Source organism: Gossypium arboreum, chromosome 8 (assembly GCF_025698485.1).
Source record: "Gossypium arboreum isolate Shixiya-1 chromosome 8, ASM2569848v2, whole genome shotgun sequence".
NCBI lineage: Eukaryota > Viridiplantae > Streptophyta > Magnoliopsida > Malvales > Malvaceae > Gossypium > Gossypium arboreum.
Window position 1 is genome coordinate 32,758,499 of NC_069077.1, and position 6,612 is coordinate 32,765,110.

Here is a 6,612-nt window from a genome sequence, read left to right on the forward strand (position 1 = left end):
CTCCTGAGTACAAAACATGAAATAACAGGATTAAGAGCACCAAAATCCACAAATCTAGTAATAAACATCCATAAATATGCTAAGTATTTGGGGTATAGATATGTATAATTTGGCGTTTATCAAATACCCCCACACTTAAGCATTTACTTGTCCTCAAGCAAAATTCTCATTTTCTGCTAGAATTCATTCCTCTCAATCACATAATCATTACTGATAATGTTACAAGTTATTCCACAGAAAATCATACAGTGAGAATTCAACTATAGGGGCATTAAAATCTTCAAACAATCCTAAATATACAAGAGATGACATCTGCACTAAAGATTCACTCAAATCACTCAAAGTGTTTAAGGTTCAAGATTAAGCACTCGATTGTCTAACATGAAAAGTTATTACCATAGGCTTGCATGAAAATCAAATCTCCACCACTTGTAAATGATATGATACACTAATCAAAAGGTCTTTCATGGTTGTAACGGAGTTTAGGTTATAGGTATGGATACAAGTTGAAGAGACAAAGGTTATAATCGAGATAATTTCAATATATTACCCCACTATCAAAAACTTAATTGCTGAACCACAAAAAAATATCTAGAACTATTTTACATGAGTTCATGACAACTTTAGCTTGCTGAGAAATATAATACTGAGTTTTTTTTTTAATTACAAATCAAGTCGATACAATATAGGAATCATACTTCATGATTTAGTAAAAAAAAAGGTGAACATAGCAAGGTAACAATATTAAATTCAATCTCGATAAAAAGGGTCAAATTAAGTAGGAGGATTTCAACAATAATGGGTTAATGGGTTAATGATGAGGGTTAATCAATGAAGAAGGGTTAGTAGGCTCAAGGGGTTTCACTAAAGGTTTAATTATGTGGGAAGGTTTTTTATGGAGTAAATGGGTTAAATTCTAAGTGCCTTTATCATCTCAGTATATCGAATCATACGTGTGATCTTGACATGTATAATCGAAGCAAGTTCTAGAATAACAGTTCAATGTTGACACACTCAAACCACAAAAGAAGTGAGCAAGAAAGAAAGCTATATGCTCAAAAGGCTCAAAAATCTCACCAAAAATTTGGGTTTTTGATGTCATTCCTGTATACTTAAGATTTCAAGATAATACCTCAATTTAGAAAAATAATCTAAAAAAATTTTAATTCTCAAAATATCAACTTATCATGCTCGATTCTATAAGGTCCTATAATCAAATAATCATGCATAATTCCCTTGGTCTAATTCACAACATATCAACAATAATTATAGGTCAATCAGAATTCATTCTATCAATATTATGAAAAAATCACTTAAGCACAAGACCAAATTCAGGGATTTGAGAATAATGCAAAAAGTTAGGTTTCATGTTCACCCCCCACTCTTAAGATGTACATTGCCCTCAATGTACAAAGATAGATTATTCAGAATAAAGAAAATCATAAGAGGAAGGGAAGTGAAACTCCCTGTTATATGGATGCAGAGCTTGATTCTGAGGATGGAGTGTTCGGGGAAAGTGGTAGTTGCCATTGTTCTTGGCTAGATGAAGAAATTGGGTCGTTGAACATGGCACTCTTGAGGTATTGTTTCCTGTTTGTTTCCTCATTCCGTAAAATATTCCTAGCAGCTTTGCTTGGAAGTTTGTAGAATCATGAAGAGCTTATTAAGAGTTGGTGTGGAAGAGAGCATAGTGGAATTACTTGTTAGAAATACCAGTAAATGAAAAAGTAAAATTTACTAATATAGATATATTTTTCAAAATAAAATAAAATTGAAATGAAAATAAAAATCAAAAGAAAAATAAAAATAAAATAAAATAAAATAAAATAAAAATAAGAATAAAAAAATAGGAGGATTCAATAATCCTCGTCGGTGGGGCCCTCAGGTGGTGGTGCTGGAGTGCCGATGTGGAAGTGCTGGCACAGTTGCTATATCATGGCCTGCATATCGTCCATCTGTCGGCCCCGTTACCAATCTCGCTCGTGAATCATCTCGAACTGCGTAGTGCAATACTGCTTGAAATGGGCGAGTCAGTCGGAAAGATGTGCCAATGAAACAGCCGCATGAACTGGTTGTTCCCTAGCTGGCGCGGTGGAAGGCTCCTCATGCTGTGGGGGAACATCATCAGGGATGTCCTTAAGATCCTCCTCGTCAATGGCATGCAAAATACGGTACTGAGGAGAATCGGTCCCATATTGACGCTTCATCATCCTCATGTGTAACATAGTCGTGATGCCTTGTGGGGACATCTGACCTATCAGGGTAAGCACTGATGACTGGGCCGCAGTGTTGAGGAGGCCGAAGTGTCTGGCAAGGCGCGTCACATAAGGGCCGATGGAGATCACTCCCTTCCTATGTCGCTCGGTCTGGTGGTGAATGGCGAAAGTAATGAAGTATGCTAAGTCGGTCACGTGTGCATTCGCTATGCACCATAAATAGTAGGCGTCGTGGGTGGTGACGACGCCAATGCTCTCTCTCCTCCTGATCAAGGTGTGTGCCAATATGGCATGGAGATATCATAAGGAAGGGGGGAGAGCTGAGGCCTTCGAGCGGCTGGGGTCGTAGGTGGGAGAGAGTGGTACCAAAGCCTTCCAGCACAAGGAGGGGGAGATGTGGATATTGCGTGGTAGTGTATTCATGTCCTCCTCCTCCATAAACTCATTGGTGTAAAGTCCCAGAGCAACTCCAAACTCTAGGACACTCATCACACGAACTAGACCGCCTAATCGAAAGTGAATGGTGCCTGAGTCGTCATTGTTCGTAATCACCACCTGTAAATGAAAAGTAGAGCATAATTCTAAAGTCAGCTCTAAATAAGTGGGCTCGCTAATAGCGAAAAACCGTTCCTATAGGTCTGTGGACAAGAGGACGTGGATGGCATCAGCGAGCTGGACTTGCTCTACGGCATCCCAGTCGATGCAGCAACCTGTGGTGATAGGTCGTGCGCATAATATCTGAAATAGCTCCTCCTGCGAAGCTTTCAGAAATTCAAGGAACGGGTGCTGAACTTCGGCTATAGCACGCACTGAGGAAGAACCCGGTCCCTTACGTCTCTTTGAGGGTGGGACTGCGGCCTTATTTCCTCTTGATGATGACATAATGTACCTGAAAATATATGAACATTGATAGAATCCAAGATACATCAGTAGTTAAGCAAGAGGTCTAAAACTAGTATATGCTATTTAGTGGCTTAAATAATTCAAATATAGAAAATTCTAAATCGAATTCCTAACTTGTCTAAAGCAAAATAATACAATATCTATGTAAAACATGTATAATCTAATGTAGCAACCAAAATTGAAAAAAAATAAAGTTGAGAAAGTGAACCAAAGGCTGCTGTATGGCAGCGCACGGGCGTGTGACGCGGAGAGGAAGCCGTGTGGTGGGAAAAATGAAGGGTATAGAGAGGGGAAAGTGGGGATTAATGCAAGGGGAATGGATTTCAGGGTGGTTTGAGGGTTGGGGAAGTGAGAATTTTGGGAATGGTGGCCAGAATAAGGATTAAGGAGTAGGGAAGAGGAGTTTTCGGCTAGGGTTTTGAAAGGGGGGAGAAGATGAACAGTGGTTTGTTTATATAGGGAAGATGAACAGTGTTTTTTGAATTTTTCAATTTAGGTCGTGCCCGACTACTGTCCCACGCCCGTGTGTCTTGGGCGTGTGTCAAACACGGCCATATCGCACGGCCGTGCCTAGCTTTGTTCGCTTTTCCCACGCCCGAGTTTTATGGTAGCACGCCCGTGTATTGTTGTATACGGCTGAATGGCACGGGCGTGTCGCACGCTTGTGTCGAAGAAACAGAATCAAGCCTTGTCCCTGGCACGCCCGTGGGTTTTCATTCCCACACTCGTGGTCTTCTATCAAGTTCACCCACGGCCATGTCGTACGGTCGTAGGGATTTATCGCACTCCATGTTTTAGGGAAATCATGTCTTGCTTTAACACAGCCGTATCGCACGGCCGTGTTTCTTCCTCTATTTGGCCACGGCTTTAGGCATGCCCGTGTGCCTGGCCGTGTGTGCTGAAAAGCTGTGCAATTCAAAGACTAAGTTAATTAATTCGAAGTGTAAGAAGTTAAAAATAAAGAAATCAAAATATGTAAATGCTCGGGTTACCTCTCAAGAAGCGCTTATTTATAGTCTAAGCTTGACTTACCTCTCCGTTGAATGATCATGATGGTTCGAGGAGTTCATACTCCTCATTCTTGTTGTCAATTTTAAAATAAGGTTTTAAACGGGTGTTGTTTACCTTAAAAGTGCCAAACTTAGGATAAATCACCTCAACCGTACCAAATGGGAAAATACTGAGTACCATAAGAGAGATTTCCTCATTTGGTATGGTAGTGACAATGTGAGGATCAACGGCATCTAGTAAGACTGTATCGCCAACCTTAAGTTTATTAGGAGAGGTATCGGGCTTGTTTTTGCGTAGTTTCGATTTATCATGTGTTCTCGATTTGTGTTCTCGCCATTCGTCTAGCTCCTCTATTCGTAGTCTTCGTTCGTCATGGACGTCTTTGTTCTCTTCGTGATAGCAGTGCACTGTCTCTATTGTCTTGGTTCGAAGAAGTTCCTGCAAGGAAGATTGAATATTAGTTTTATCATTGACAGGTTTTATAGCATTAGCTTGAGTCTTAGAGGTTTTGACTGAGTCGTGTGCTTGGAGTGTTCTTTGCGTCGTCACACATCGAAGTGTTAGCTCTCCTGTGCCTACATTAATAATGGTTCTGGCAGTTTCTAAAAATGGTCGTCCTAAAATTAAAGGTACCTCGTTATCTTCATCCATATCTAAGACAACGAAGTCTACTGGGTACATAAATTTATCAATTTTAACGAGAACGTCTTCAATAATACCCTTAGGAAATCTAACTGTTTTGTCAGCCAATTGTATGATCATCCTAGTCTGTTTGGGTTTACCGAGACCTAGTCTTTTAAACATTTTATACGGCATAACATTTATACTTGCTCCTAGATCAGCTAAAACATTATTCACAGATAGACTACCAATTAAACAAGGAATTGTAAAACTCCCTGGATCTTTTAATTTGTTAGGTAGCTCATTCTTTAGAATAGCTGAGCAGACTGCATTGAATTCCATATGCGATGTAGTGTCTAATTTCCTTTTATTGCTCAGAAGTTCCTTTAAGAATTTTGCTGAGTTGGGCATCTGCGAAAGAACTTCAATAAAGGGTAAGTTAATATGTAATTTCTTTAAGATATGGCACACGAGGTTCATGATTTGTACTTACATGTTTGGGATCATTATTTTTTACCTCTTCTCGTCCTTTGTTCATCGCGTTGTCTTGCTGTAGTTCTAGCTCAGGTGTAATGAATCATTCTTTTCTTGGGCACTAATTGCATTGAGGTGTTCCCTCAGATTAGGTTCAGTATTACTAGGTAGGCTACCTTGTGGTCGTTCAGAGATTAGTTTGGACAACTGGCCTATCTGAGTTTCGAGTCCTTGGATCAATGCTTGTTGATTCTCAAGTGCTGTCTCGGTATTTTGGAAACGGGTTTCTGACACCGAGATGAATTTAGAAAGCATCTCTTCAAGATTTGGTTTCTTCTCTTGTTGATAAGGTGGCTGTTGAAAACCCTGAGGATTTTGTGGCTTTTGATTCCCTTGACCACCCCAAGAGAAATTTGGGTGGTTCCTTCAACCTGCATTATAGGTATTACTGTATGGGTTATTTTGAGATCTAAAGTTATTATTACCCATATAGTTGACTTGTTCTTCTTCAGTTGTAGGATTGAAGGATTGGTATTCTGTTTGCACACCTCCTCCGCTTGAGTCACACCTCATTACTGGATGTACCTGTATAGAACCAAGAAAACTATCAATCTTTTTATTGAGAAGTTCTACCTGATTTGACCGCATAGTAACTGAGTCAATGTTATAAACGCCGGCTATTTTTGTTAGCTTTGTCCTCATAACTTTCCACTGATAGTTATTCAGTGACATCTCCTCTATAAATTCATAGGCACCTTCCGGTGTTTTATTGTTGATGGTTCCGCCAGCGGCTGCGTCAATCATTTGTCTTGTCGAGGGATTCACACCATTGTAGAACATTTGAACTTGCAGCCAAAGTAGTAACCCATGGTGAGGGCACCTTCTCAGTAAGTCTTTGTATCTCTCCCATGCATCGTAAAGTGTTTCTAAATCTAACTGCACAAAAGAAGAGATGTCATTATGTAATTTAGCCGTTTTAGCTGGCAGAAAATATTTTAGTAAAAATTTCCCGGTCATTTGTTCCCAAGTAGTGATAGACCCTCGTGGTAACGAGTTCAACCACTGTTTAGCTTTGTTTCTCAGTGAAAAGGGAAATAACCGAAGATGAATAGCATCATCAGAAACACCATTGATTTTGAATGTATCACAAAATTCAAGAAAATTCACCAAGTGCGTGTTGGGATCCTCATCCTGCAAACCATCAAACTGAACAAACCGCTGTATCATCTTAATTGTGTTAGGCTTTAGTTCGAAATTATTCGCAGCAATAGCAGGTCTAACTATACTAGACTCAGCTCCTGTTCAAGAAGGTTTAGCATAGTCATACATAGAACGTGGAGCAGGATTTTGATTAGCTGCAATTGTAAGAGGCAGCTGATCGCCTGGA

At 39.8% G+C, this 6,612-nt stretch overlaps 1 non-coding gene across 1 annotated transcript; it reads left to right on the top strand.

Moving 5' to 3' along the window:
• Positions 1 to 6,087: 6,087 nt before the first annotated feature.
• On the top strand, positions 6,088 to 6,193 carry LOC128279623 (small nucleolar RNA R71). Its single transcript, XR_008269822.1, has one exon. It is a non-coding gene; the product is annotated as a small nucleolar RNA R71 (small nucleolar RNA).
• The last annotated feature ends 419 nt before the right edge of the window (positions 6,194 to 6,612 follow it).